The sequence below is a fragment of the Neovison vison genome, chromosome 8, assembly GCF_020171115.1.
Source record: "Neovison vison isolate M4711 chromosome 8, ASM_NN_V1, whole genome shotgun sequence".
Taxonomy (NCBI): domain Eukaryota; kingdom Metazoa; phylum Chordata; class Mammalia; order Carnivora; family Mustelidae; genus Neogale; species Neogale vison.
In genome coordinates, this window is record NC_058098.1 from 87938018 (window position 1) to 87960490 (window position 22473).

At 35.7% G+C, this 22473-nt stretch overlaps 1 pseudogene; it reads right to left on the reverse strand.

The window, feature by feature from the left end:
- Positions 1–2697: 2697 nt before the first annotated feature.
- LOC122915442 overlaps positions 2698–22473 on the reverse strand; it is an 80845-nt pseudogene continuing 61069 nt past the window's right edge.

Sequence of the window (22473 nt, forward strand, 5' to 3'; positions counted from 1 at the left end):
AAAAAATTGATGGTATTTTGATAGGGATTGCATTAAATGTGTAGATTGCTTTAGTAGCATAGACATTTTCACAAAATTTGTTCTTCCAATCCATGTGCATGGAACATTTTTCCATTTCTTTGTGTCTTCCTCAATTTCATTCATGAATACTTTATAGTTTTCCGAGTACAGATTCTTTGCCTCTTTGGTTAGATTTATTCCTAAGTATCTTATGGTTTGGGGTGCAGTTATAAATGGGATCAACTCCTTAATTTCTCTATGTTCTGTCTTGTTGTTGGTGTATAAAATGCAACTGATTTCTCTGCAATGATTTTATATCCTGACACTTTACTGAATTCCTGTATGAGTTCTAGCAATTTTGGAGTGGAGTCTTTTGGGTTTCCCATGTAAAGTATCATATCATATGCAAAGAATGATAGTTTGACTTCTACTTTTCTGATTCATATGTCTTTAATTTCTTTTTGCTGTCTGATTGCTGAGGCTAGTACTATGTTGAGTAGCAGTGGTGATAGTGGACATCCCTACCATGTTCTTGACCTTAGTGGAAAAGCTCTCAGTTTTCCCCCATTGAGAATGATATTTGTTGTGGGTTTTTCATAGATGGCTTTGATGATATTGAGGTATGTGCCCTCTATCCCTACACTCTGAAGAGTTTTAATCAAGAAAGGATGCTGTATTTTGTCAAATGCTTTTTCAGCACCTATTGAGAGTATCATATGGTTCTTGTTCTTTCTTTTATTAATGTATTGTATCACATTGATTGATTGGCAGATGATGAACCAAACTTGCAGCCCTGGAATAAATCCCACTGGCTGTGGCAAGTAATCCTTTTAATGTACTGTTGGAACCTATTGGCTAGTATGTTGGTGAGAATTTTCATATCTGTGTTCATCAAGGAAATTGGTCTATAATTCTCCTCATTGATGGGGACTTTCTCTGGTTTTGGAATCTAGGTAATGCTAGCCTCATGAAACGAGTTTGGAAGTTTTCCTTCCATTTCTATTTTTTGGAACAGTTTCAGGAGAATAGGTATTAATTCTTCTTTAAATGTTTGGTACAACTCCCCTGGGAAGCCATCTGGTCCTGGGCTCTTTTTTTTTCAGAGATTTTTGAGACTGCTTCAATCTCCTTACTGGTTATGGGTCTGTTCAGGCTTTCTATTTCTTCCTGGTTCAGTTTGGTAGTTTATTTATTTATTTATTTATTTATTTATTTTAGTTTGGTAGTTTATATGTCTCCAGGAATGCATCCATTTCTTCTAAATTGTCAAATTTGCTGGCGTATAGTTGCTCATAATATGTTCATATAATTGTATTTCTTAGGTGTTAGTTGTGATCTCTCCTCTTTCATTCATGATTTTATGTATTTGGGTCCTTTCTCTTTTCTTTTTGATAAGTCTGGCTAGGGGCTTATCAATCTTATTAATTCTTTCAAACAGCCAGCTCCTAGTTTTATTGACTTGTTCTACTGTTCTTTTGGTTTCTATTTCGTTGATTTCTGCTCTGATCTTTATTATTTCTCTTCTCCTGGATTTAGGCTTTCTTGGATATTCTCTCTCAATTTCTTTTAGGTGCAGGGTTAGGTTGTGTACTTGAGACCTTTCTTGTTTCTTGAGAAAGGTTTGTATCACTATATAATTCCTCTCAGGATGACCTTTGCTGTGTCCAACATATTTTGATCAGTTGTGTTTTCATTATCATTTGTTTCCATGAGTTTTTTTCTATTCATCTTTAATTTCCTGGTTTACCCATTCATTCCTTAGTAAGATGCTCTTTAGCTTTTATGTATTTGGGTTCTTTCCAACTTTCCTCTTGTGATTGAGTTCCAGTTTCAGATCATTGTGATCTGAAAATATGCAGGGAATGATCCCAATCTTTTGATACTGGTTGAGACCTGATTTGTGCCCCAGGATGTGATCTATTCTGGAGAACGTTCCATGTGCACTAGAGAAGAATGTGTATCCTGTTGCTTTTTAATGGAATGTTCTGAATATATCTGTGATGTCCATCTGGTCCAGTGTGTCATTTATGGACTTCATTTCCTTGTTGATCTTTTGCTTGGATGATCTGTCCATTTCAATGAAGGGGGTGTTAAAGTCCCCTACTATTATTGTATTATTGCCAATGTGTTTCTTTAATTTTGTTATTAATTGGTTTATTTAGTTGGCTACTCCCATGTTAGGGACATAGATATTTAAAATTTTTAGTTCTTCTTGTTGTACAGACCCTTAGAGTATGATATAGTGGTCCTTCCTCACCTCTTATGATAGTCTTTGGCTTAAAATTTAATTGATCTGATATAAAGATTGCCACCCCAGCTTTCTTTTAATGTCCATTGGCATGGTAAATTGTTTTCCACCCCCTCACTTTAAATCTGGAGATGTTTTTGGCTCTAAAATGAGTTTCTTGTAGACAGCATATTGAAGGTGTTTTTTTTTTTTTTATGAAAAATGTAGGGACTAACACACCCTTTTAATGTTTTTAAATATTTTTAAGGTTTAAAAAGTGTTTAAAGTTTGTAGTTCCTAGTAGGAAAACATTATCTGAATGAATATCCTAATGGCAAACCATTATAGAATGTTTCAGTTGCATGGGGAGCAGAAGGGTAGGGATTTTCTTCACAGCACCCCAGCTTTCTTCATGAGAAGGTCAGAGGTACACTGGTTTGTATTATTGTGACATCCATTACGTGATTGAAGTTGCTTTTCCTTCAGCAAGGGCTTTATTTGTCAGAAGGGCATTATGCTTGACCTCCAAATTTGGCTGACAATTTACTGATGAGATGCATAACCTTTGGGTTGCTCTGATATTTTGACATATTCGTTGGGTTCTGGCCACATCCTGGAAGGCCACCATAACTTCTGGATCCTGCATGGCTGCAAGAACTTCTGGATCACTAAGAATTTCATTGAGTCCAGGCATTCCTGCCATTCCAGGTACACTCCCACCCCCGCCATTCCAGGCATTCCTCCGAGAAAATAACCAGGCATTCCCCAAGGAAAGCCACCTGGGAAAGAACCATACTGAGCTCCTGATTGTTGTCTGGGTTCTTCCTCCCTCTGGGCTCTCTCATGTTCTTCCCAAGCTTTCTTAACCCTTTCTATTCTTTCTTTGATCTCTTGCTCTTCACGTTTTCACTCATACCTTCTCCAATGTTGAGTAATTCTCTGGGCCCTCGGTTGAACTTCTTTCAGCGTTGCACTAACATCTTCATCATAATCCAGTTTATAAGCAAGGGCAAGATCATGTGCTGCTTCTTCCCAATGGCCCAGAAGTCTATGTGCTTTCCCACGCCACTTATAAGGCTGAGCTGAATCAGGATTTATTTCAATAGCTCTGTCACAGTCTCGAATGGCAGCACTTGGCTTCTGTAATTTGATGAAGACACTGGCTCTCTTGTCATACAGAATGACCAAGTGAGGATGTAGTTTGATGGCATCTGTGAACAAGTCAATGGCTTTCTGTAGTTCACCATCATTTAGGGCATCAATGGCAGCCACTTTTTTATCATTTGCCTGATTCATCATTTCCTTGGTTAACTCTACATTTTCATTTCCCATTTCTTGAGAGGCATCAGTATTTGGTTCAGTCACACCTTCATTGTCAATTTCTAGATCACTTTCCTCACTTGATCGTTCATCTGTCTTTATGTTTTCCTTTGCCTTCTTACTATCTGGCTTTTCTTCCATGATAGTCTTCTGATTTAGTTTTATGAGTGGCAGGTGGTATTTTACCCCCAATGCTCTCCACCCACTCCCGCAGGAAATGCATTTCCTCGGTGTGCAGAATGCTCGGATCCTGCTTACACATTTTCACAAAGGCCCAAAGCTCGTTCACTTTGAGGGGTCCTTGGTCCAGAGGTAGTGGCAGGCAGCAGGTGCGGCTGAGGTTAAGACACAATTCCAGGCGCAGCTATTAGCTCAGCGTCTGGTTTTTTGTTTTGGGTTTTTTTTTTAATCCATTCTGATTCTGTGTCTTTAGATTGGGGCATTTAGCCCATTTACATTCAGGGTAACTATTGAGAGATATGAATTTAGTGCCATTGTATTGCCTGTAAGGTGACTGTTACTGTATATTGTCTCTGTTCCTTTCTGGTCTACTACTTTTAGGCTCTCTCTTTGCTTAGAGGACCCCTTTCAATATTTACTGTAGGGATGGTTTGTGTTTACAAATTCTTTTGTTTTTTGTTTTTTCCTGGAAGCTCTTTATCTCTCCTTCTATTTTCAGTGATAGCCTAGCTGGATATAGTGTTCTTTTTTTTTAAGATTTTATTTATTTATTTGACAGACAGAGATCACAAGTAGGCAGAGAGGCAGGCAGAGAGAGAGAGGAGGAGGAAGCAGGCTCTCTGCTGAGCAGACAGCCTGATGCAGGGCTCAATCCCAGGACCCTGGGCTCATGACCAGAGCCGAAGGCAGAGGCTTTAACCCACTGAGCCACCCAGGTGCCCCTGGATATAGTATTCTTGATTTCATGTTTTTCTCATTTAGTGCTCTGAATATATCATGCCAGTTCTTTCTGGCCTGCCAGGTGTCTGTGGATAAGTCTGCTACCAATCTAATATTTTTATCATTGTATGTTACAGACTTCTTGTCCTGGGCTGCTTTCAGGATTTTCTCTTTGTCACTAAAACTTGTAAGTTTTACAATTAGATGATGGGGTGTGGACCTATTTTTATTGATTTTGAGGGGGGCTCTCTGTGCCTCCTGGATTTTGATGCTTGTTTCCTTTGCCATATTGGGGAAATTTTCTACAATAATTTGCTCCAATATTCCTTCTGCCCCCCTCTCTCTTACTTCTTCTTCTGGAATCCCAATTATTCTAATATTTCGTCTTATGGTATCACTTATCTCTTGAATTCTTTTCTCGTAATCCAGTAGTTGTCTCTCTTTTACTCAACTTCTTTATTCTCTGTCATTTGTTCTTCTATATCACTAATTCTCTCTTTGCCTCATTTATCCTAGCAGTAAGGGCCTCCATTCTTGATTGCACCTCATTAATACCATTTTTTATCTCAACTTGGTTAGATTTTAGTTCTTTTATTTCTCTAGAAAGGGCTTTTATTTCTCCAGACAGGTTTCTCTAATATCTTCTATGCCTCTTTCGAGCCCAGCTAGCACCTTGAGAATCATCATTCTGAACTCTAGATCTTACATATTACCAATGTCCGTATTGATGAGGTCCCTAGCCTTTGGTACTGCCTCTTGTTCTTTTTTTTGTGGTGAGTTTTTCCACCTTGTCATTTTATCCAGACAAGAATATATGAACGAGAGAACAAAATACTAAAAGGGTGACAAAGACCCCAGAAAAATTTACGCTAACCAAATCAGGAGACTCCACACTGGGGGGGGAGAAGGAGTGTAAAAATAAATAAAAAATAAATAAATAAATTTATATATATTTATATTAGACTGGTGAATAGAACAGAGCCACCCACTTGATTTTGGGTGTATTTTGGTCTCTTAGAAGAAACTACCTCTCAATATTTTAAAGAAAGAAAAATATATGTATATTAATAAATAAGGGTAAACATGATAAAGGGATGGAATATGACTATAAAGATGAAAATTTAAAAAAAAAATTCTAAAAAAGGATTTGATAAGATAAGTTGGTTGGAAAAAGAAAGAAAAGAAAACAAAAAAAAGAGGAGAGAATGTGCTCAGGCTGGAGACTAGAACAAATCCCTGTGCTAGACTTAGGGTATATTTTGTTCTATTAGAAGAAATTGTATCCCAAAATTTTTAGAAAAAAAAAATCCTATGTGTATACAAAAAATAAGGCTAAATACAATGAAGGATAAAATATGACTATAATAATGAATGTTTAAAAAGATTTTTTAAAAGAAAGTATTGTTAAGATAAAGTAGTTAAAAAACGTTAAAAGAGGAAAACTTAAAACAATTGATAAGAAAAAATATTTTAAAAATTTAATTAAACTTTGCAAGACTAGAGGATCATGGGGGAAAAAGCCATGAATTTCAAGCATTTCTTTCCCCTAGCTCTGGAGTTCCGCTTTTTTCCTTGATCCAGGAGCTTGGTCTTGGCTGGATGTTCTTGCAGCTGTTCTGGGGGAGGGTCCTGTTGCCTGTGTTTCTCAACTGTCTTTGCCTGAGGCAGAATTGTACCATCCTTGTCAGGGGCCATGCTAAGTAACCTGCTCAGGTTTGCTCTTCGAGCTTTTGTTCCCTGTATGCTTTCCGTAGAGCTTTGGAGGATGGGAATGAAAATGGCGGCCTCCCAATCTCTGGTCTAGAGCTTGGGGCCCCACTCCTCAGTGCGCCGTTGGAGAAAAGCACTCAATCACTCCCGTCTCCCTGGCCTTTGGCTGCATGCCAAGCTCCCCCGGCCTGTGACCCAGCGTCTCTGTCTCTGGCACACAGCCCCACCTGGAGTCTACAAACCCAGCAGATCACTGCCTTTCTTCCAGGGAGGCTTCCCCAGATCTGCCACTTGTGGGGTCCCTGCTCAAAGAGCAGTTGCCCAGCTGTGCTACAGATCACAGTTTAAGGTAACCCTGAGCCTGAGAGATCACTCCTTGGCTCCGTCTCTGTAGCTGGCTTCCCCATTCTATTACCTGTGAGCTCTGCTACACTCAGACACCCCCGATCCTTCTTTACCCTGAGGGACCTGAGACCATGCTGTCCCTACGAGGCTTCACCCTCTGCTTAGCCTCGGAGCAATGTCCCTCAGTGGAGCAGACTTCTAAAAGTTCTGACTTTATGTTCCACTGCTCCACTGCTTGCCAGGAGCTGGTCCTTCCCCCTGTGGTCTATCTTCCTGTCACTCTGGATTCACTTCTCTGCATGTCCTACCTTGCAAACATGGTCAATTTTCTGTTCCTAGAATTGCTGCTCTTCTTCTCTTCGATCTCCTGTTGAGTTTGTAGGTGTTAAAAATGGTTTGATAATTATCTAGCTGAACTCCTGTGACCTGATGTCATTTTAGTCTGCTACTCCTCTGCCATCTTGCCTCCAATCCCCAAATTAGTAATTTTAAAAAGAATTTTTGAGGAAGAAAAATACAGCTTTTACAAATCTGTCCACCTTCTCTCTCTGTTTGTGTTAATATGCAAATATTTTGTCAACATTTAACTACTCTTAGTCCCACTTGGATGAAAATGACATTTTCAATAATTCAGAATAATTAAGAATAATTAAGAGAGAGGGCATTTTAAGCAAATTTAGTGACATTCTTTATATACATTTGTAAAGTATAATAATTTTTAAATACATTATTTATGAGAGGACAAAAACTTGAATCAAGGAAAAAGTGTAAAACAATGAGACAATGTTTTAAAAAATTGATATCACTGAGAATTATGAAAGAATCTGAAATACTACACAAGGAATTTGACAACGAAGAAGATAATGGCAACTTAAAAAGATATTATATACACTTATATGATTCTTTAAAATAATGATGGATTTATTATTGTGAAGATAAAAATTTGCATAAATCAACATCCTTCAGGATAGTAAAGTATCAATTACAATATCAGGACAAAATAGCTCTTATGAAAATCTCCAAAAAAGGAAATACTATATACTGATAAATAAGCAATAAATCAGGGAGATATATCAACAATGAGTGTATTTGTACATTGTAGCTAACAATACAGTTTTTGCATATATAAGTGACAAGAAGAAGAGCTATAGGTTTTCTGCAAACTGGCAGATGATTAATTTATTTCAAATTGAAGTAAGTTAGAGGTAGCTATATAGTGCTTTTTATGCTATTTTAAATAAAGACTTTATTAAGACAATAAAAAACAAACAAAAAAACACACACTTCTCTCTCCACAGAAGAATCTGATCTATTTTTGTTTGTTTGTTTTGCTTTTTTAAAAGATTTAATTGAGGGGCACCTAGGGCTCAAATGGGTAAGTGTCTGCCTTCTGCTCAGGTCATAATCTCCAGGTCCTGGGACTGAGCACCATGTCATGCTCCCAGCTCAGGAGGGAGTCTTCTTCTCCCTCTCCCTCTGCCTCTCCCCTTGCTTAGTCTCTCTCTCAAAATGAACAAATGAAATCTTTTTTTTATTTTAAAAATAAAAAATAAAGATTATTTGAGAGAGAGAACATAAGCAGGAGGGGGGCCAGAGGGAGAGGGAAAAGGAGAGAGTCTCAAGCAGATTCTGTGTGAGCTTTGAGTCCATTGTGGGGCTTGAGTTCATGACTCTGAGATCATAACCTGAACTGAAACCAAGAGTTGGACACTTAACCAGCTGGGCTACCCAGGTACCCCGATCCATTTTTGACACAGAATTATTAAACTATACTTGGAAAGTTCTTTACTTGAAAGGGAAATTTTGTGTGTGTGTGTGTGTGTGTGTGTGTTTTATTTTTTTCATGGTTTGTATTGTTGAGGTATTTGCTTTTGTTTTGGACATTTGTTTTCTTTTATCAAAACTTAATTTTTTTCAAGAAGTTTAAGATTGAAAGCAAAATTGAGAAGAAGATGCAGAGATTTCTCATGCTCCCTGGTCCCACATATGCATAGTTTCTCCTATTATCAATGTCTCTCTTTCTTGTGGCACATTTGTTAGAACTGATGAACCAACATGATACATGATTATCATTCAAGGTTCATAGTTTATATTAGGGTACACTCTTGATATTGTCTATTCTATGGGTTTAGAAAAATGTATAATAACTTGTATTGATCATTATGGTATAATAGAATATTTTCACTGTTCTAAAAATCCTCTGTGTTCTACCTGTTCATCTCTCTCCCCCCTCAACCCCCGAGAACCACTGATCTTTTTACTTTCTCCATGTTTTGCCTTTTACAGATTTTTGTATAGCTGGAATCATATAGTATGCAGCCGTTTCATTTTTTTTCATCTAATAATATGCATTTAAATTTCCTCCATGTCCTTTCATGGTTTAATAGTTCATATCTTTTTAGTGCTATATAATACTCAATTTTCCAGATGTATCACAGTTTATCCATTCACCCACTGCAGGACATTTTGGTGGCTTCAGAGTTTGGCAGTTATGAATAAAGCCATTATAAGCATCTGTGAGCAGGTCTTTGTGTGGACTGAATTTTCAGCTCCTTTGGGTAAATACCAAGGAATGCAACTGCTTGATTGTACGGTATAAGTATATTCAGTTTTATAAGAAACTGCCAAATTATCTTCCAACGTGACTGTACCACTTTGCAATGAACGAGTTTCTGTGCTCCATATCCTCTCCTGGATATAGTGTTGTCAGTGTTTCAGGATTTTGGTCATTCTAACAGTGGTGTACTAGTATCTTGTTTTAATTTGCATTTCCCTGAGGACATATGATGTAGAGCATCTTTTGATACGCTTATTTGCCATTTGTATATCTTCTTTGATGAGGGTTCTATTAAGATCTTTGGCCCAATTCTAATCAGATTGTTTGTTTTCTTATTGTTGAGTTTTAAGAGTTCTTTATGTATTTTGGATAACAGTCCTTTATCAGATGTGTCTTTTGTAAATATATTTTCCTAGTCTGTGGCTTATCTTCTCATTGCCTTGATATTGTTTTGTGAACCTAAATTTTTAATTTTAATGAGAGTCCAGCTTACCCATTTTTTTGAATCATGACTTTGTTATTATATCTGAAAAGTCATTTTCATACCTGAAGTTATCTAGGTTTTCTCCTATGTTATTCTTGGGAGTTTTATAGTTTTGCATTTTATATTTAGAGTAGTGATGCATTTTGAGTTAATTTGTGTGAAGGGTGTGAAGGGTGTAAAGTCTGTTTCTCCTCCTCCTCCTCCTCATTTTCCTCTCCCCCACCTCCCCTCCTCCTCCTCCTCCTTCTTCTTCTTCTTCTTTGTCTTTTTACATGTGGATGTCCATTTGTTGAAAAGCACTGTTTGTTGAAAAGACTATCTTTGCTCCATTGTATTGCCTTTTCTCCTTTGTCAGTATTTATGTGAATCTCTTTTAGGGCTCTCTATTCTGCTCCATTGTTGTGATTTTTCTGTTCTTTCACCAAATACCTCAGTGTCTTTTTTTTTTTTTTTTTTAAGATTTTATTTATTTGACAGACAGAGTGCTCGCTTCGGCAGCACATATACTAAAATATTTGACAGACAGAGATTACAAGTAGGCAGACAGAGGAGGAAGCAGACTCCCTGCTGAGCAGAGAGCCTGATGCAGGGCCTGATCCCAGGACCCTGGGATCATGACTTGAGCTGAAAGCAGAGGCTTTAACCCACTCAGCCAACTGGGTGCCCCCTACAGTGTCTTGATTACTGTAGCTTTATAGTAGGTCTTGAAGTCAGGTAGTGTCTGTCCTCCAACTTCATTCTTCTTCAATATTGTGCTGTCTACTCTAGGTTTTTGCCTCTCCATGTGAACTTTAGAATCAGTTTGTCAATACCTTGAAAATAAGTTGTTGGGATTTTGATTAAGATTACATTTCATCTGTGGGTGCCTGGGTGGCTCAGTGGGCTAAGCCTCTGCCTTTGGCTCAGGTCATGATCCCAGGGTCCCGAGATCGAGCCCCACATCAGGCTCTCTGCTCAGGGGGGAGCCTGCTTTCCCCCCCTCTCTTTGCCTGCCTCTCTGTCTACTTGTGATCTCTCTCTTTCTGTCAAATAAATAAATAAAATCTTTTTTAAAAAAGATTACATTTAATCTGTAGATCAAGTTGTGAAGAACTGCCATCCTGGAGTGTTGAGTCTTCCAATCTATAAACATGGACTATCTCTACTTTTTTTTTTTTTTTTAGTTCTTCTTTGATTTCTTTCATTAGAGTTTTGCAGTTTTTCTCCAATAGATCTTATACTTATTTTATTAGACTTATACCTAAATATTTAATCCTTGGGTTGTGCTAATGTAATTGTTGTTGTGTTTTTAATTTCAAATTCTACTGGTTCATTGCTGGTAAAGTTAAATTTAATAGTTCTTAGAGTTTTAAATTTATCACTCTCAGAAGTATGCTAAGCACATAAAGAGAGGCAAAGTCATAGAAAATGTAAATAAAATTATTTCATAAGCTCAAATATATGAAGCAAGGATTTGACATTGAGAAACAGGCAACAAATGATTGTGATCTCTGAAGGAAGATAAACAAGCACAGCCTTCCACTGAGCCAGTTTCCAGGCTTTAGAACAGGAAAAGGAACTCAAACAGTAGTCTTGTTGAGTTGAAAAGATGGAGATCATATTTTGGGGAGGTCAAGGTGTGTAGAATTTGTAGGGCAGAGTACTAGAAAGGAGAAAATTACAGAGAGAGAAAGAGAGCTCTAGAGACCTGCAGAAGTTGCCCCTCAGTCTTTAGTTGGCTATTGATCTGTGCATGGATGAGAGGAAAAAGTGAGGCTAGGGAAAGAACCACTAGAAAAATGAAGGCAGCACATTCCCTAGAGCTCAGAGGGAGCTGGGAATACTTTGTGTATTAACCTGCAAGATGGCAAGACCTGGTATTACACAAGGCATCAGGTAGCATCCTCAATAAAGTATTGAGACCACACAATATTAAGATGAGAATATTATAAGCAAGAATAGTATGCCCATAAATTTGACATCTTAAGTGAAATGGGAAAAATGTTGAAAGATACCAAACTTCCAAAACTCACTCAAGGAAAAAGATAAATCCTAATAATCCTATATCTGTTAAAGGAATATAAGTTATAATTAAAACCTTTTTAAGAAAGAAACAGCCCAGAAGGTTTCACAGGTGAATTCTACCAACATTTAAAGAAGAAATACAAGTTGTACACAAAATTTTCCAGAAACAGAAGTAAAAGGAAGAATTTCCTACTTGTTTTATGAGGCCATCATTACCCTGGTACTAAAACCAGACAAAGAAAAGAAATCTATAGACCTTATCATCATGGAGATGATATGCCTTATCATTATGGAGAAAAAATATTTTTTTTAAGATTTTATTTATTTGGAGACAAAATTCTTATTAAAATTTTAGCAAATTGAATACAAGAATTTATAAAGGGAGATAACACATCATGACTGTTTGGGGTTTATAATGGGAACATAAGAGTGGATCAACCTTCAAAAATCAAACAGTGTAATTTGTTATATCAACAGACTAAAGAATAAAAACCAGACAATCATCACAGTAGATTACAGGAAAACCATTTGACAAAATTCAGCATCCACTCATAATAAGATCTCTCAGAAAACTACAAACAGAAGTGAACTTTTTCAGTCTGATAAAGAATATCTATCTTTTGGGACCGGGGAGGGAGACAAAGCATAAGGGACTCTCAATCTCAGGAAACAAACTGAGGGTTGCTGGAGAGGAAGTGGGTGGGAGGGATGGGGTGGCAGGGTTATGGACATTGGGGAGGGTATGAGCTATAGTGAGTGCTGTGAATTGTGTTAAGACTGATAATTCACAGACCTGTACCCCTGAAGCAAGTAACACACTCTATGTTAATAAAAAAAAGGAATATATTTTTAAAAAATCTATAGTTGGCATCATGCTTTATGGAAAAAGACTGAATGCTTTGCCCCTGAAATTAAGAACAAGGCACAAATTTCCTTGTCACCACTTTATTCACCGGTATCCTGGAGATCCTAACTAGTGCAATGAGGAAAGAAAAACAAAAGGTACACAGATTGTAGAGGAAGAAGGAAATTATTTTTATTTGTAAATGATAATCAATGTAGAAAATCCTAAAGAATCTGCAAAAATGCTTCAGAACTAGTTAGTAAGTGTACAAAGGTCACTGGATACAAAATCAGTATTCAAAAAACTCCTTTTGTATTTATATATACTAACAATGAACAACCAGAAGTTGAAACTTAGAAAGCAGAACTACTTAAAATAGCAGCAGAAATATGAAACAAGAATACACTTAATAAAATATATGCAAAGTCTGTACACTGAAAACCATAAAGCATTGCTGAGAATATTAAAGAACACTGAAATAAATGTAAAGATACACCTTGCTCATGAATTAGGAAACTCAGTATCATAAAGATGTCAATTTGAATGGCTATATATTCAGTATAATCCTGATCAAAATCATGGCAAACTTTTCTGGACAAATTAAAAAGTTTATTCTAAAATCATCAAATCAAAATGCAGGGAATCTAAAAGATCAAAAACAATTATGAAAAGTAAGAAAGATGGAATTCAAGACTCCATTGAGCATCAGTAAGCAGTATGGAAATTGCATAAAGATAGACATACAAAACAATGAGCAGAATAGAGATATCAGAAATGGATGTATATATAAATTATCATTATTTTTTAACAAAAGCACTAAGGTAATTTAATGGAAAAGTGATAATCTTTTCAACAAATTATGCTGGAACAATTGGATATCCATGTTCAAAAAAATGTGTCTAACTCTTACTTATTATTGCACATTAAAGTTAAGTCAAAATGGATTATATACCTAGATGTAATATCTGAAAGTGTAAAACTTATAGAAGGAAATATAAGAGAATTTTTCCTATAACCTTGGGAGAGGTAGACTTACATAAGACATTAAAACCATGCACCATAAAAGACAAAAATGATCAATGAACTTCATAAAAAATTAAAGTTTTGCTCTTCTAAAAAAATGTTAGGAAAATGAAAAGGCAAGACACATAGTGAAAGAAACTATTTAACAAAATATTACCACATATCTCACAAAGAACCTTATCCAGAATATATGAAGAGCTCTTACAACTCAATAATAAGACAAACAAAAGTGTGTTTGAAAATGTGTGAAAGATTTGAATATGTTTCACCAAATAAAGAGTGGCTGAATAAACACATTAAAATGCTTGATATTTTATGAAAATAAATGTGTGAAAAAACATGTGAAAGATTTGAATATGTTTCACCAAGTAGATAAGTGAGTGGCTGACAAACACATTAAAATGTTTGATATTATTAGTGTCTTTAGGGAAATACGAATTGAAACCACAATATGATACCAGTGCATACTTACTAGAAGGGCTGAAATTAAAAATATACTCAACAACAACAACAAAATACACTCAACACCAAAGTTGGCAAGGGTATCGGGATGACTCCTATCTGTTACTGCTCAGAATGCAAGGTGTGTTAAGGTCCTTTAGACAATACTTTATATACTTATAAAGTATACTTACTTTATAAGTAGTACACTTATAAAGTATACTACTGTATGATCAAAATAATCTGTCTCTCAGGGTTTTAAACAAGAGAAATGAAAACATGTTTACACAAACACTTATATTTGAATTTTCATATCAGCTTTACATAAAAGCCCCAAATTAACAACAAGCCAAATATCTATCAACTAGTGAATGGATAAACAAATGGGGTATAACCATACAATGGAATATTAATAAGCAATAAAAAGGAACACATTACTGTTGAGTGAAACAACATATAAATCTCAGAAGTCAGATACAAAAGACTATATACTGTGAGTCCATTTATGTGAAATTCTGTACAAAGAAAAAAATATAGTGACTAGAAACAATTCAGTGATTTCTAGGAACCAAAGTTGGAAGAAGTGATTGCATAAAAAAGCAAAGAAATAAGAGAGAATAGAAACTGTATCAAAATGAAAACTTTAAAGAGCATTGTTTGACTCATTTCCATTGAGTAGTTGGTGCACTGTCTAACTTCAAGAAAACAGCCGTTTGCCCTATATTTTGCAAGCATTGAAGGGGAGTGGGGAACATGAATAAAATGTTAACATGGTAAAAATAAAAAAAATTTTTTAAAAAAATGAAAACTTTGTTCTTCAAAAGACATCAGGAGGGCACTTTGAAACTTTGTTCTTCAAAAGACATCAAGAGGGCACCTGGGTGGCTCAATTAGTTGATCCACTGCCTTCAGCTCCGGTCATGTTCCCGAATTCCCAGGATCGAGTCCTGCATCGGGCTCCCAGCTCTGGGAAGTCTGTTTCTCCCTCTGACCTTCTCCTCTCTCATGCTCTCTCTCACTCTCCCTCAAATAAATAAATAAAATCTTAAAAAAAAAAAAAAAAGACATCAAGAAAGTGAAAAGACGGTTTGCAAAATGGGGAAAAATACTTTTAATCATATATCTCATAAACTCTAGTACCTAAATTATCTTGAGAATTCATATAATTCAATAGTATTAACACAACTAGTATTATTTTTATAAGTAGAAATAATTTGAATAGATATTTATCCAAATAATATATACAGATGTTAATAAGCACATGAAAAGATGCTCAACATCATTAGTCATTAGTGAAATACAAATCAAAACCAAAATGAACTACTGCTTCACATACTCTAGGATAACCATAACCTAAAAGACAATGACAAATACTGTTACTTGAATAGAGAGGAATTGGAACCCTCATAGACTGCTGGTAAGAATGTAAAATGCTGCAGCCACTTTAAAAAGCAATCTGAAGTTTCCTCAAAGGGTTAAAAGAGCTCCTGTGACATAGGAGTTCTCTTTGGGTGAAATTGAAAGCATGCTGACACAAGAACTTGTACATAAATGTCTATAGTAGCATTATTCATAATACCTCAAAATGGGGAAAAAAAAAGCCCATTAGTTGTAGTATATTCATATGACTGTATATTATGTAGCAATAAAAAGGAATAAAGTACAGATACATGCTGTAATATGAATAAAGTTTGAAAATATTAAAGAAACCAGACACAAAAGACCATGTGTTGTATTGATTCCATTTATTCGAAGTGTCCAGAATAGGCACTGTGCTTGCCAGGGCCTGGAGAGTGTGGGGGGAAAATGGTAATATCTAAGAGTAACCACTGTTGATTGTGGGGTTTTACTGGGGAGGAGTGATGAAATCTAAATTTTTGTGATGTTTACACAATTTTGTGAATATACTTAAAAATATTAAGTTGTACTCTATCAATAGGTAAATTTTACTATATGTGAACTGTATCTCAATAAAGCTATTATTTTAAGAAGTATACACACATATATATATAACAAAGGAAACTTTGTTGTATGTATGTAACCTAAATCAGAATATTTTTTTAAAAGAAGGAAAAATTAAAAAGGAAAATTCTTTAATTTGGTAAAAACTAAAAAGTCCCTATTTATCCATATCATATATTGGGAAATATTTTACACACATTCCCTTTAAGAATGAGATGAGAATACCTGCATCGTCATTACTTTTCATCATATTACTAGAGAATCAAAGATCTCAAGTAGGAGAAGAAGAAAATGAACAAGTGTGGGAAGGAAGAAATGAAACTTACTATATGTGGAGGATACAATTATCAAAATAGAAAGCTCAAAAGAAGAAACAAAATAGTGAAATCTGTAGGATGTTGATAGATATTGTGTCAACTTTTATAAAGATACCTATAATATTAGTAATAATGAAATAGAAAACAAATACAATGCCATTTATAATAGCAACTAAAACTATAAGCAATCTTAAAAAATATATATCTTTTTGGATGAATAATACTGTCCTCAACAAAATATTAGCAAACTACATTCAACAACACATTAAAAGAATCATTCACTACAATGAAGTGGGATTGATTTTGGAGATGCAAGATGGTTCAATATTTGCAAATCAATGTGATATACCACATCAACAAAATGAAGGATAAAAATAGTATCATCTCAAAAGATGCAGTAAAATCATTTGACAAAATTCAACATCTATTCATATTAAAAACACTTAACAAACTGGATTTGGAAGGAAAATACCTAAACATAATAAAGGCCATATATAAAAACCCAAGTAACATCCTACTCACTGGTGAAAAACAGAGCTTTTCCTGTAAGATCAGGAACAAGACAAGGATGTCCACTCTTGCCATTTTTATTCAACGTAGTAGAAGTTCGAGACAAGAAAAAGAAATTAGAGGCATCTGTATTAGTAAAGAAGAAATAAAAACTCTTACTATTTGCAGGTAACATGATACTATACATAGAGAATCTTAAATATTCCACCCCGAAACTACTAGAAGTAGTAAGTGAACTAGTAAAATTGCAGGTTACAAAGTTAATGCCCAGAAATTGGTAGCATTTCTATATACTAATAACAAAGTAACAGAAAGAGAGATCAAGAAAGCAATTCTATTTATAATTGCACCAAAAACAATAAAATACGTAAAAACAAACTCTACCAAAGAGGTGAAAGACCTGCATTCTGAAAACTATAAAAACTTGTTGAAAGAAATTGGAGATGATAAATAAATAGAAACAAACAAGTAGAAAGATATTCCATGCTCATGAAGTGTTAAAATATTCATATTATCCAAAACAATCTATGGATTCCATGCAATCTATATCAACACTAACAACATTTTTCACAGAACTAGAACAAATAATACTAAAATTTGTATGAAACTACAGCTACTACTTGAAACTACTTGACCCCAAGTAGCCAAAGTAACCTTGAAAAAGAAAAATAAAACTGGAGGTATTACAATTCTAGATGTTAAGGTGTATTACAAAACTGTAGTCATCAAAACAGTATGATACTGGCATGAAAATTAACACATTGATCAATGGAACAGAATAGAAAGCCCAGAAATAAGCCTGTGATTAATGGTCAGTTAATCTATGACAAAGGCAAGAATAAACAGGGGAAAAAGACAGTATCTTCAACAAATGGTGCTAGAAAAATCAGACTACTTCTTAACACCATACACAAAAAATGAACTCAAAATGGATTAAAGACAAATGCGAGACCTGAAGCCATAAGAATCTTAGAAGAGAATAAAGGCAATAATTTTTCTGACATCAGCTGTAGTAACATTTTTCTAAGTATGTCTCCTCAAACAAGGGAAACAAAAACAAAAATGAACTGTTGGGACTATATCAAAATAAAAAGCTTTTGGACAGCAAAGGAAATCATCAACAAAACAAAAAGGCAATCCACTAAATGAGAGAAGATATTTACAAATAATATACCTAATAAGGGGTTAATATCCAAAATATATAAGGAACTTGATTCACCTCCAAAAAGATAAGCAGTTTGGTTAAAAAATGGGCAGAAGATCTGAATAAATATTTTCTCGAAGAAGAAATCCAGATGGCCAACAGGTACGTGAAAAGATTCTCAATATCACTAGTCATCAGGGAATTGCAGGTCAAAACCACAGTGAGATATCACCTTGCACCTGGCAGAATGGCTAAAATAAAAAAGACAGAAAGTAACAAGTGTTGGCAGAGAAAAAGGAGCTCTTGTGCACTGGTGATAGGAATCTAAATTGGTATAGTTACTATGGAAAACAGTGTGGAGGTTCTTCAAAAAATTAAAAATAGAAATACCATATGATTCAATAATTCTTCTACTGGGTATTTACCCAAAGAAAATGAAAACACTATTTGAAAATATATATGCACCCCTATGTTTATTGCAACATTAGTTACAAAATAGCCAAGATATGGAAGCAACCCAAGTGTCTGTTGATAGAAGAATGGATAAAGAAGATGTGGGGTGTGTGTACACACACACACACACACACACACACGCAATGGAATATTATGTGGCTATATAATTATGAGATCTTGCCATTTCTGACATGGATGGACCTAGAGAGTATTATACTAAGTGAAACGAGTCATATGGACAAAGACAAATACTATATGATCTCATGCATACATGGAATCTAAAGAAAAAATGCAAATGAAAAAACCAAACACAAAACAGAATCAGACCTGTAAATTTAGAGAACAAACTGTGATAATTGCCAGGCAGAAGTAGTAGGGGAATAAGCAAGGTAATCGAAGGAACATAGGAAGTACAGGCTTCCAGTTATGGAATGAGTAAGTCCTGAGAATAAAAGGCACAGAATAGAGAATATAGTAGATGATATTGTAATAGTGGTATATGAGGACAGATGGTAGCTACAATTGTGGTGAAGCATAATGTAGAAACTTGTCAAATCACTGTTTTACCCTAGAAACTAATGTGACATTGCGTGTCAAATATACTAAAAACAAAACAAAACAAAACAAAAACACCCCAAATAAAAATAAAATCATAGTTTAAAAGAGAAAAATAAAAACATATATATATACACAAAAAGGCTAATATATCAAGTGTACTTTATCCTAGGACTTCAAGGTTATTTTAACACTCAAAAGTTAATCTGTATAACTAGTAATACTAGATAAGGGAAGAAAATAACATAATGAATGCAGGAAATTTTTTTGGACAAAATTTAACCATTCAAAATGAAAACTCTTACCAAACTAGAAAATAACTTACTAAAATGTGATTTCATTTAAATTATTAGTATTTATTACACATTTATTTGTAAGCTGAGGTTAGACATTCTTTTATATGTCCATTAGCTTTATAGATTTTCTCTTCTAAGAGTTACCTACACAGGGTCTATTAGGAACTTAGTATTTATCTTACCAACTTATATGATCTAATATGCTATAAAGATTGCTAATGTTCACCAATATCTGCTTCTACTCTTTCCTGGGCACACAGCTAAGCTACATTTTCTAGCCCCCTCACTACCATCCTTGCACCTAGGTGAGATGATGTACCTGAGTTCTGGTCAAAGGAAAATGAAGAAAACCGTATATGCCACTTGCAGGCCTATCCCATGCAGTATCCCATGGAGACTTTTTTTTTTTTTTTAAGATTTATTTATTTATTTTTTTTAAGATTTTATTTGCTTATTTGACAGACAGAAATCACAAGTAGGCAGAGAGGCAGGCAGAGAGAGAGAGAAGAAGAAGCAGGCTCCCTGCTGAGCAGAGAGCCCAATGCAGGGCTCGATCCTAGGACCCTGGGATCATGACCTGAGCTGAAGGCAGAGGCTTTAACCCACTGAGCCACCCAGATGCCCCAATTTATTTATTCTTCATTTAGCGCAGGCGTGAGTGTGAGAGAGCACATGAGTGGGGGAGGGGGAGGCAGAGAGAGAGAGAGAGAGAATCCTTAAGCAGACTTCCTGCTGATTGCAGAGCCTGACATGAGGCTTGATCCCAGGACCCTGAGATGGTGACCTGGGATGAAATCAAGAGCTGCCCAATTCACTGAACTAGCCAGGCACCCCCATGCAGACTTGGATGCAATAGCTGTCCACCTGCCTTATATTCTGTTTGCTGTGAATGACGGGTTTTGAGAATATAGACAATGGTGGATGGGAATAGCCTAGATCTTTGAGTTACTACTTGTAGGAGAGCCATTCAGGAGACCTGCCCAACCAGCAGTACTCACAATGGACTTGGTACAAGTGAGAAATGAACTTTTTTATCAGTCATTGAGATTTGGAGATATTTGTCACAGAAGTTAATATTACTTATAAACTGCCTTGCACAGCACTGATTTGTTGTGTCTTTCTATCTCTAGTATCTGATCTTATGTGAATGAAATATGTGTGTTTTTCTCCTTCCCTTATTCATTCACTCACCAAAAACTTTTTTAGTGTTTCCTGTGTTCCAGGCACTGAGGTTACAGCAGTGGAAAATTGAGACAAAAATCTTTACCTTCATTGTGCTCATACTTTAGTGCAGAGAAGCTGACAATAAATAATTAAGTAAAGCTATAATTTCACATACAGTAAGTGCTATGGTCAAAATAAAGTAGTAAAATAAATACGGAATAGCAGGATGAGGGTTACAATTTTAGATAGTGTGGCATGTGAAGAGCTCACTGAGAAGGTATCATTCAGGCAAAGACTTAAGGGAGATGAGAAAATCATGCAGGTGTCTGGAAGGAGAATGATATGGGCAAGAGAAAAAAAAAAAAATTCAAAGTCTCCAAGGCAGAAGTGTGTCTGGCATGTTCAATAAACACCTTCAAGGAAGCCAATGTAGCTTGAGCAGTGTGAGTAAGAGGTGATTACAAGATTGTGTGAAAAAGGTAAGGTCTGGGTGGCAGACCAGTAAAGTCTTCTGGCCATTGTAAGGATGTGAGCATTTCCTCTGAGAGACCAGGGAACGCTTTGTTAAAGGTCTGACATGATAGACTCTGGCGGCTGCGATGACCATGGTCTGTAGATATCAAAGACAAATTCAGGGAGGTTAGTTAGAGATCACTGCAGTCATTGAGGTGATTGATGATGAGGGCTTGGACCAGGGCAACTGCAGTGTAAGTGGTGAGAAGCAGTCAAATTGTGGATATATTTTGAAGATAACAGCTAGCAGGATTTCCTGCTCAATCAAAGGTGGGGTTAAGAAAAAGAGAAGAGGGAGCAACCGGAAGAATGGGATTGTCATTTTTTGAGATGGGAAAGGCATGCATATGTGAGAGGATCAGGAGTTTCATTTGGAATGTGCAAGTCTGTGATGTTTATTAGCCTTCCAAGTGGAGATGTCAGGTAGGCATTTGGATATATGCGTCCGAGTTCAGGGAGAGGACTAGGCTGGAGATATACATTTCCAAGCAGTCAGCACTTTCTGGTGTTTAGAGCTATAATTCAGGATGAGATCACCAAGGGAGTGAGCAGAGATAGGGAATAAGAGGAAGGACTGAGCTTCTTGGGCTTTACAAAGCTCACAGTCCATGTGTTAATTCCCCCCATCCTGAGACCTATACTAAGCTTTTAATCGATGGAAGACTGTACGGTGCACTGTACCTGTATACTCTAGGGACCATATTGGAAACCCCTTTAGCAAACTCCTGCTCTAGAGTTCTCACTAAATCAAGTCTATTTGCAAAGGTGTGGCTTTATCTGTTGTATTTCCTCTGCCGCTTACTGTATTCTTCAGACCCTTTGATTTATATTGACTAAAAGGATGCAAGCTTTGGCGCTGGGCCTGCAGCAAGGAAACAAAGGAAGGGTGTCATTCTGGCTGTTAAAGGCAATTTTGAGGTCATTACAAGTGCCTTCAGTGAAGTGACTGAGGAAATGAAGATAAAAGATAGCAGGCCAAAGTAGAAAACCTTTGGATACTATGAAATGTGCTATTGCAGACTGTGGAGATTGTCCAATAGCTGGAATCAACAGTGGCTCAAAGAAACTGTCACACATTGGTGACCTCCAGAGATTTTTAAAGAGCAAAGAACAGTGATAGCCAAGATCAAGTTTCCATTAGGATTATGTATAGCTGATTCAACTTGTGCTACCTAAAAGTCACAGAGTACCTCTTCTCCCACCCCAGACAGGGTGTTAAAACATGTGCCTATTATACTGATGACAAATTACTTTACCAGTTTGCCTTCGATTTTGTTACATTTTCTAACATACAGATATTTTACTTTTATTAATCAGAGCCATAGATTTTTTTATTTTTTCATTGTTCTTATGCTTAAAAATATTTCTCAATCCCACTTATTTCTAGTTTTTAAAATAATCCATAAATATGTATTTGTTGTGAAAAATTCAAATCTATCAAAATATGTGTAATAAAATGTTGTGATTTCTCCTATTATACTCCCAAAGGTTACCAGTGTTTGCATTTAATAATATATATCTTTTTGTGGTTTTTTTCTGTGCACTTACTTAAGTGTAAATATGTAAAGTATTTGTTTTATACATAAATGGAATTATATTAAAATGAGTAACACTTATTTTTAAGGATAGGTTGAATTTGTGAATGATTAGTTCAAGTATTGTTTAAGAAATAAGAAAAAATTGTTTAGACAAAAAAAAGAATCA